The sequence below is a fragment of the Panicum virgatum genome, chromosome 2N (assembly GCF_016808335.1).
Source record: "Panicum virgatum strain AP13 chromosome 2N, P.virgatum_v5, whole genome shotgun sequence".
NCBI lineage: Eukaryota > Viridiplantae > Streptophyta > Magnoliopsida > Poales > Poaceae > Panicum > Panicum virgatum.
This window is the reverse complement of record NC_053146.1, coordinates 54,006,841-54,017,594: the sequence shown is the minus strand read 5'-3', so window position 1 is coordinate 54,017,594 and position 10,754 is coordinate 54,006,841.

The following is a 10,754-nucleotide window of genomic DNA, read 5'->3' as shown; positions in this document are numbered from 1 at the left end:
ATGAACTCCTATGCAAAGCTGCAGGTAGTATTCAACAAGAGCAAACAAGAGGTAAATAAATTATCAAATACATCTCTTCTGTCAATGTAAATTTTTTTAAAGAATTAAATAAAAAACTAGCTACTCGTGCTATTAGCGCGGGCCACCTCGCTAGTTTTAACTATGTACTAATCGTATTCGGTATGTACTCTTCTATGATATCCTTAATTTTTCTTATTTATAATTCCGAATTTAGCTATTTATCAAATGTATGCTGAGGCTTTTCAGAACAATAATTGGATTCGCGACCTAAATCACCGGGCAGGCTTCACGACAGCACACATAACAAAATTCGCCACACTTTGGAACCTTGTCAGATCGACCGAACTGCAGCCAGACCGTGAAGACCACATCACGTGGAAGCTAACGCATCACGGCGAATACACCACGGCTTTAGCCTACAGAGCTCAATTCCTTGGTTGTTTTGCTGTGCCGACAGTCGCTTCCACCTGGAAAACATGGGCACCGCCTAAATGCAGGTTTTTTGCATGGCTAATCCTACAAAACCGTGTCTGGACCTCGGACAGGCTAGCCAGGAGAGGGTGGGAGCACAGCCCAACTTGCCCTCTATGCAGAACGATGATGGAAACGGCGCATCACCTGCTTGCCACTTGCCGCTATTCGAGACGCGTTTGGAGTCAGTGGCCACTTGGACGGGTCAACCAAACCTCCACCCGAATGAATGGCCCCAGAACACGTCACCGCTCGATTGGTGGGAGAACATCTCGACATCCCCCAACCACCTCCCGCAAGGGCACCCTCAGCCTTGCACTTCTCATCTCCTGGGAAATTTGGAAGGAGAGGAACGACAGGATTTTCAATCGCCACGAATCCCCGATCCCAACCATCATGGCGAAAATCAAGAACGAGGCATCAATTTGGATAGCGCGAGAATAGATCTTTGTTTCCTTGTTTTGTCCGGCTAGCCGGCTTGTAAAAACTCTTCTCTTTCAATGAAATAGACACTGTCTCGTGCCCGTTCGTTCAAAAAAAATGTATTTCATATGGTTTCCTGAGTTAGTTAAGATCATTAGATCTTCATAAAATACAATAGTATAAACTAGCAAGGTGGCCCGCGCAAATAGCGCCGGTACCTAGTTCTTGCTTTCAATATTTAGGATTTTTTGTTAAAAGTAATAGATGCAAATAGATTGTTTAGACATATAATCATAATTCCTTTGTACTAAAATTACAGACACATGTGTGGTGTTTTTACATGACTTAAGAGAGAAATGAATCTTATATATATAGAAATATGTCTTTTGGGTATTTACTGAAAGTAACTAAATATTTACTTTTTCGAGATTACATAATACAACTCAGACACTCACAAACTGAAAGGATCGGGTGGTCTAACCTAAGAGGGGGAGGGGGTGAATTAGGTGCTAAAAAAACTTGACCTATGGCTCCAACTAGTTTGCACAAAACTTAAACTAATTCAAGCTATCTAGATGTGCAACTAGGTTGTTCTAATGTGAAACCCCTATCCCAAAAGAGTTATGCACCCTATAGCCTTTCCTAACAAGAAACTATTCTATGAAAGTAAAGGCACAAAGATCGCAAGTATTAAATGCGGAAGCTTAAAGAGCGGGATAGGAGATAGCAAACTCTTGACGCGGGTGTTTATCCCGTGGTTTGGTTAGCCACAAAGGCACACCTACATCCACGTTGTTGTAGCACTCACTAAGAGTATTGATACTCGGCCACCAAGTCTTTTCCGTGAACACAATCATGGTCACCTTGGCCCCGGGTTCCACTAAGAAGCTTCTTCATAAAGGATGGGGGTCTCCACATCCCCCGCACAAAGTGTCGTCGCTGTTCCACACCAAGTCGGAGGGTCGATGACGTTGCCGGCGAGCTTCACGCTCCAAGGTGCCGGCGCACCAAGCTTTTGTTTTGGTTTGCTAATGAACCACAGCACAAAGGCTCGAAGCCTTGCAATCTCACTCACTAAGAGCTAATCCTTTACACAACACTCTCAAAGTGTGCTAAGGGCTAAGGATATGATCTTGATGCTCTTGTATGGCTTGGAGATGTTCTTGAGTATGTGTGGGAAGTCTAGCAACTCCAGCAAGCTTCAAATGGCCGAGGTGAGGCGTATATATAGGCCACCAAGTCTTGTAGCCGTTGCTCCAACGGTCAGCAGAAAATCTGCGTCTCACGGATGAACCGATGCCTCTGGCTGGGGTAGCGTCGGTTCATCCGGTCACTCTCAGACCCGAAATAGCCGTTGAGCTTCTGACGCACTGTTGGCTGACATCATTACACTGGTGCTGTGCTCCGATGCATCACCGGTTCAACCGGTGCTGAAGGACTTGGCTCTTGCGCGACTTGCATCGTCTCTGGAACACAGTACGCCCAATGCACCGATGCCTTTCGTGGATCCGTCGGTTCAACCGGTGCCTCACAGGCTTGCATCAACAGCCAGACCATCGGATCATCCGACAACCATCGGATGCACCGATGCCTATAGCATCGGTTCTTCCGGTGCTACTGATGTATCTCTGTCTTGATTTCCTTTACTTGGATTTCTTCACGGTCTCTTCAATTCTTGTCCTTTGGACCGAAGAGCTTTCAGGGCGCTGCCCTGAGACCCGCGAGGGGCGGCTCCCCCTTGACCCCCGTCCGGAACCACCGTAGGGGCGGCCCTTCGGGCCTAGCTACGCCAATCTTCTCTTTCTCTTTGTCATCACTTGATCCTAAAAGCCTGAGAATGGTCATCTTAACAATCATATTAGTCCGATTGATTGCGTTGTCATTCGATCACCAAAATCACTCGAAATGGCATAAATGGTGTCATGTTCGTTTCACAAACGCATGCACACTCACCCTTATGAACGCATGAATGCAAACCCTACCCCTATGAGCATATTCAAAGACCAATGTGACAAACACTTTTGATGTGAGTAAAATGTTTTAGTTAATGTGCACGATAAATTATCTCTAGATTTTTATAAAAAGATTTAGGTATCTTGTGCTAAAAGTAAAAATATACTTTATTTTCTTTGTCCTTCAATCACCCATTAATATAGCCCCATATATGCATACTCCCATATTATCTTAGGTATAGCTATATACCATGCTCATGGAAGATGCACCATTATGGTGCAGCACATCGTTTCATTTAGTTGAACCCTACCCGTGGCTTGTTACAGACTGCATGCATGTTAAACATCAATTTCCTTGCATGTTTTGTTCTAGATTTCATTGGCCCTCTACCATGATTGCATCAATTTTTTTCTCTCCTAATTTTTTTTAATCTCAGTTATCAACTAATCACAATGATTCTCATTTTTTCTAGTGGTGATACCATACTTTTATAATAGCAACAGTGCAATTTGCGTAAGGTAATGCTCAACCTATTGAATGGGTTAAGATCATATTGTGGGTCACCATCATGCTATCATTGCCATGCTCTAATTTTCATACTCTTATTACTGTTGTGCTTTTCAAGTCTAGACACTCTTGTCAGTTCATTGCTTTCCAGATTGAAATCGATTCTGAACAGTGTGCTTCTTTTTTTCTATCTTCTGATTGTACAGTTAATTCTGTATATGTTGCTATTTGCGTAAACTTATTTTTTGCTAACAAAATACTATTTTTCTTCATGATAGTAATCACCGGCCATCTTGTGATTGGACCCATGCTGAATTTTTTCTCTATTTAATTTCTTTTTATCATAGTTCCATATAAACTTTTGCAACTAAGTTGTGCTTTGCTGTAGCATCCTTACTAACATAGCCATACCCCAAATTTTATTTCACAATGCACATTGTCCAACTTGGCAATTATTTTCCTCCATTACACATCCATATCGTAGTGAGCATGGTAATGTGCAGGGCAAACAACCAAAATAGACTCTAGTGTTAAAAAATAATTCATAAATTTTAATTTGAACGTAAGGCAGTCAACAAATTTTGACCATGTTTAAGTTTCAATTCCAAAAATTATATACCCTTGGGGTGTTCCTCCAGGACAACGAAGGCTATAATTAAATCTTTTATCGTAGGAAGCACATACATGTGCTATAAGCATCAGCTAAGATCACAGCTCGAGTATGTGAACCATCATTGCATCATGTGATCTGCACTGCAGCTACCCATATAATCAGCTAGTACATTTTTAAGTTACACACCAGTACGTACAAAAAGATGTGTTGCTTTTCCATCAACGCTGGTAGCATTTGATTCGTCTCGTATGCTATGAAAAAAATTGCTAGATGTAGTCTAGTTTTTTCTTAGGAATATGTGCAGATTCAATCCATCTAGCATAAAAGTCTGGTTTTCTCTCGGTTAGTTGGATCCTTGGTTGAGGGCAGCTTTACATGTGAGTGTTTGCTAGTCACATCCCGCAATTGCTTTCTGGTATCATGACAATGCTATGTCTAATTGAACATGGAGCACTTGTTACACCATAACCATAAATTAACATCAAAGCATCATTCTACAAATTGTTATATCAAACAGTTATTTGTAATTCAGGTTTGCTGAATTACTATCTCTTAGTGTAAATGTATAAATATGAGGTTATCTTGTGGTAACTTTTTGTTCAAGGCTGAGCCATCGAAGCGACAATTTAGCTCAGGTGCTTGGTCTTTTATGCAAGTTGGCTGCAAAATTTGAGTTCAATTATTTGGCATGGTTTGTTTTTACAATCAAATGCATCTGCTTTTTCTCTGTCGTGACTCTTCTATTTCCTTGCAACTTTCAATCCATATAGTGGATGCTTATAATGCATGTACTTTCTTTTTTGTTGTTTTAGTGCCCCAGCAAGATGAGGCGACCAAATTAAACTATATAATGCATCTGCTTGAATCTTGATCACACGATTAAAAAGATTCTACAAATAGATGATCATATTTTTAATTAATGTGGGAACTTCGAAATCCAGGTTGATCAAGACACCAATTAAGTTAGGAAGACAAAGAATATTTGTTAAATTTTGAATTTATATATGTATATATTAGATGTATCAGATATAGGTTAGTTGAGTAGACCCGATAGATTTTCATAAAAATCCAATTATGTAAATCTTCCCTTTTTTATGATTGACATGGTAATTTCTAGACTGAGCTAATTTCTAGACCCACTTGGTGAACGTAGTGGCTTCTTAATCTTTTAATTTCAAATGTGTTAAGTTCTAATGTTTTATTTTTATGGTTCTAAATTTAGTTATCTACTAATCGTATTTGACATGGATTCTTTGATCTTGTCTTATGTTTTTCTAATTTTTAAATATTCAAATTAGCTATTTACTAATCATTGGATTAAATCCTAATTTTCTTATTTTTCTAGTTCCAAGTTTATATATCTACTAATCGTATTTCGTACGGACTTTTTGATCATGTTCTAATTTTTCTTAATTTTTTAATTTTGAAATTAGTTATCTACTAATCATTGTGTTAACGTCTAATTTTATTATTATCCTAATTTTGAATTTAGCTATCTACTAATCATATCAATATGGAATCCTTTGTACTGTAACAATTTTTATTAATTTTTTAATTCCAAAATTATCTATTTATGAATTATGTTGTATGGACTCTTGAGTTAGTTTAGACTGTTAGATCATAATAAAATCTAATGGTGTAAATTCTTTTTTTAGATATGTGAAAATTTCTAGACCCTCTCGACGAATGTGGTGCATTATTTTAACACACTTTTATTAATATAATAGATAGATTATACTATTTCTTTAGCTATTTTCCTGCATATTTTACTTCTTAATCACTATAAAATGTAATTACTATTTTTTTGTTTTTTAATTTATCTAGTTATTAGTCATATTTGATATGGACTCTTTAGTCAACTAATAAATTATTTATATAATTATAGTTATATATCATATAAATGGAAGTTAAAAACTAATAGAGTCCATATTTCTCTTTTTCTTAATACAATCACATATCTTTGTTTCTATATAAAAAATAATAAAATAACCATTGGGTCTGGTTCACTACTACCTCCGCCTTGAAAAGATACTAAATTTATACAAGACAATATTGTAATTTAATATACTTTGTAAGTATGTCATGTATATGTCCTTTTTTATCTTTTTAATATAAATGAAAATTGAAGTGTTGTGGGGAACTCCTCCATGGTTTGCCCTTAAAAAATTTGAAGATATAAATGTTAGTAGTTTTTAATATAAATTTGATCAAACTTAAAGTTATTTGAATTTTTAGGAAGCGAGAGTTGAATTTTTTTGGAATGGAGGGAGTACATTGCACGGAAATTCACATACAATAGACATCTAATCCTAACCTGCACTAATCGAGCCTAAGACAATATATAGCTAGTACTCCATTGGTTCTGCTCCCATCCTTCCAACGATATGATGTACTTCCGGAAAACGTTAATCGGATGGAGGATGGATTTATTAGCATGAGGCCGGTGCTGCTACATGGGTGATGGTCTGATGGATGATATGTGAGGCTAACGGAGCCTGCTGCTGCAGGACCGGCCGGCCGTGGCACAATGTGTTGGTTGGCGAGCGACGGGAGATGATGCATGGGGCGGCACGCATTTGCTTCCGCTGCTTTTATTTCTGCCTGCGCTAAGCCAAGCTACGCCTGCATAGCATCGCATCGCATATGCATTAATTTCGACTGATCATAATCACGGTAGACTCTCCGGTCATATTCTTATTGTTTCTTATTCTTTTAATTTTAAAATTAGCTATTTAGTAATCATATTTGATATAGACTCTTGAGATTTTTTTAGACCGTGAGATCTTTATAAAATCCGACGGTGCAAATCCTTCTCTTTTTTAGATTAATGTGGGAATTTCTAGACCCTCTCGGCGAACATGGTGGCTTCTTTTAACACTATTGTATTAAGATAACTAGCAAGTATCCCGCGCTAATAGCGCAGCTAGTACAGCTTCAGTTGTTGTAGTGACAGTTAATATTGATATAGAAATATTTTTCTTATGAGAATTTTTACAATAATTGAAAAAAATGAGAGCTGTCCATCTGATAGAATCGTACAGTGGTCAAGGTAGGAAGTACCTGGAAGTATTTAGACTAAAGTACTTGCCAGTAAAAAATATAGAACCAAGTACAAAAAGAGTGGACCGGGACCGAATACTAATTTAATTTAATTTAATTTTCATAGATCAACAGCTAGAGAAAATTCAAGAAAAAAGTACCTAAAATACCCTCTGTTACAATTATTGTAACAGAGCTCTTTTCTTATGCCTTGAGCAAGTGGCAATTTTATCACCGGTGATTAAGACCTTGGCGTATGTATGGTCCACAAATATCAATAAACAGACTTATGCTTTTTTGGTATTCTTCTAGATTTTTTTCCTTGGTAACCTCGATATCCATGTATAGCTTGTGGACATCATGAACACGACCACAATGGTATTCTCTGCTCTTATTATTTTCTTATTATCGTGTCCAGCCTGCCTTCTCAAAATGATGAGCTATATATGTATAGTATATTTTTAGTTAGTCTGTCGATGCATGTCTAGTCTATGGAGCATCATGAAACGAACACACTCTCCTTAATATTCCAATTATTATTTTTGGACCAGTTTAGATTAACCTCTATAGTCCATGTACATCAGGATGTAGAACTTCCAACATTAATATTCGCAGGCTTTTTATTAGCAATGTACCTTAGCCTTCATAGCTTGTAGTGGTGCATTATTTTGCGCTTTATGCCTTGCCTTTGCATACATCATTGTTCTTAGTATAGTACTCTACGGTGTACATCTCCTCCATCTTAACCGTCTGGATATTCACATTCGCATTCATCATGGCGAGCTTCACCCGCATCTCCATTACGATGTCTCATTTCCTTTTGCAGCGTCTTGATGTTGACCAATAGAATTTCACGTCCTTAAGCAATCGCTTGGTCTTAACACCATGCTAGAATTGATCTTATATTGCTCTCACTCACTATAAATGATTGTTTCATATTATAATCCTAACTTCAGCTTCACTTGATTTTAACATATACAGTCTCCTTATTAAGGTATTTCAAGATAATAAATATATTTCAGAGATGTTTCGCATCCTGATATTTACTTTCCAAGGTTATTAGCAAGAGGAGATTGGTTCCTTCATCCCTATAATTGCATAAATCATCAAACCATGTATTTTTTCCACAATCCATAGTGTAAGCTTTCTTAATTTCATCACTATCCTCATGCTTCAGTTTATAATCCATGGCTGCTGAACTCCGGCAAGCCTCTATAAATAACTGGAGTTGGAGCTAAATTCCACTTTAAAAAGAAAAAAGATCGAGCCCTCAAATCAATCAGCTTAAGTTATTTCCATTCTGCTCTCTCTCTCTCTCTGTGTGTGTGTAAAAATCACTCCACCTTCATTCATCTTCGTATACTTTACATAGGAAATCGCCAACCACGTTATTATTATAGGTTGAATTGAATTTATATCTTGGCGAAATTGAGTTCAGATTTCCTAAATTGGTTAACCAAGGTAATCTCTGCTTTCAAATATGTGGGTCTTAGGATTTGTGATGTATCAATCTCCACCAGCCTAGATCGATTCGGATTCTCGAATCAATCCAGAAAGAACCCTTTGCCGACAACAAACTTAAAAAATAGATTGAAGATGTGATGGACGAAAAGAGGCGATGATTTATTGATTCGCCTCTTGATCTGCTTCTTTATTTGATTTTTATAGCTCGCTTGCTGTGCTTAGTTGCTACCTCTGGTACACCACTCCTCCGCATGCATGATGTTCCATGGATTTGGTGTACTCTAATCGAGCTGCTCGATCTGTTTGTTGTCTTGTGAGCGCCTCAATTCTGTATGTTTAATTTGTCACAAAATTAGTACCGATCTCATTCATCATGTTTATTAGCCCCCTAGCTGGTATAGCAAAATATATTACCCTTTTCCTCTCTCTTCTTAGCTAATTGATAATGGGTAGAATTGTGTTTGTTTAAGTGATGTGAGATCCTACATATTCCGTGATGTGAGATCCTACATATTCCAAGGTCAACTGCTAATTTTCTTATTTTTCTAATTTTGAATTTAGCTATTTACTAATCGTATTAGGCAAGGACTCTTAGCTATTTATTAATCGTATTTGATATGGACTCTTGAGTTAATCTGAACCGTTAGATCTTCATAAAATCCGATGGTTTGAATCTTCTCTTTTTTAAATTAACGTGAGAATTTCTAGACCCTCTTGGCGAACGTGGTGGCTTCTTTTAACACTGTCAACTGCTAATTTTCTTATTTTTCTAATTTTGAATTTAGCTATTTACTAATCGTATTAGGCAAGGACTCTTAGCTATTTATTAATCGTATTTGATATGGACTCTTGAGTTAATCTGAACCGTTAGATCTTCATAAAATCCGATGGTTTGAATCTTCTCTTTTTTAAATTAACGTGAGAATTTCTAGACCCTCTTGGCGAACGTGGTGGCTTCTTTTAACACTCCCTTATTAATATAATAGATAGATTATTCTTCTTTTAGATTAATGTAAGAATTTCTAGACTTTCTGGGCGAGTGGGGTAGCTTCTTTTAACACCTTCTTATTAATATGATAATAGATGCCACCATAATTCATGTTAGCATAAACAAAAAAAAACGCTAGTGGTGCCGTCATACAGTATCACGCTACAGTGCTGCCGTGTTGCGCGCGGTAGGTTGGCCGGGCCGTCGGTCGGGCCAGCAGGAGGCGGTGGGTGGGGGGGCTACTACCTAGCTAGGCTAGGCTACGCATGAATGTCCTGTACCGCGTCTCCGATAGGCTGCACGGGCGCCATGATTGCCGGCTGGTCGTGCCCAGCTTTGCAGAGGCCCTAGCTGATGATCGGCGTTAGGTCCGGGTGGATGATCATCGGCCGTCAGTGCAGGGCTGTGCTCAAGCGACAAGATCAAGGAGCGGGAACGATTCCAGTACTAGCTAGATCGGGTCTGGTGTGTGGCCCCTAGCTACACGGTAGCCAGGCCTCATCCTACGACGCTCCCAATCCCAGCAGGTGCAAGGAAGACGACGGCGAGATCGGCATGCAGCCACAGGAGCACGGCACGACGGGGTGGGTAGATCTGGACATCGCTAGCTGTCGAGAGCAACAGTACCGGCAGTGCTAGCTCCGTCGATGATGTGCCGCCCAACATGGCGGAGCCGATCGGGAGGATCGGAAGAACCACCACCCGCTCAATCTGCATCCGGCCAGGGGCCAGCGGCAGCAGCCACATCTCTTTCACTCTCGCGATGATTAAGGCCCTAGGCCAAGGCCATTCATGCATGCCTGCCCCCCTCCGTTCCTGAATCCTGATCATCAGCCGATGCAGTCTCGGCCGGAACCTGTAATCGGCTAATCGCCATTGGAACATGCTGCGATGAGCTTACTACCAGTGGTCGTTGCATTCATCACCGCGTCAGGAAACAAGGGGGGCCATCAGCCACGGAGGACGACGCACAGCGGGCGCGAACAGTTCCACGAAATGTCTGTCCGATGTCGATCGGCTTGATAACCGAATGGGGATCGAACACCATTGCCCCACGGGAACAGTGCGCTCGTCTCAAGTTGAGTCGTCCTAGATCGCCGCGCTCCGCATTCTCTGAACTTCGCCGAGACCCGGCCGTTGGCCTCCGCATAATTCAGCTCGCGACCTGATCGGCAGGAATAGGAAATGCCAAAGGATTGGTCTTCGCGGGATGGGGATAACATATACAAACATGTCAGCTCACAACACAAAGTGACTTGAATGGACAAGGTGGTC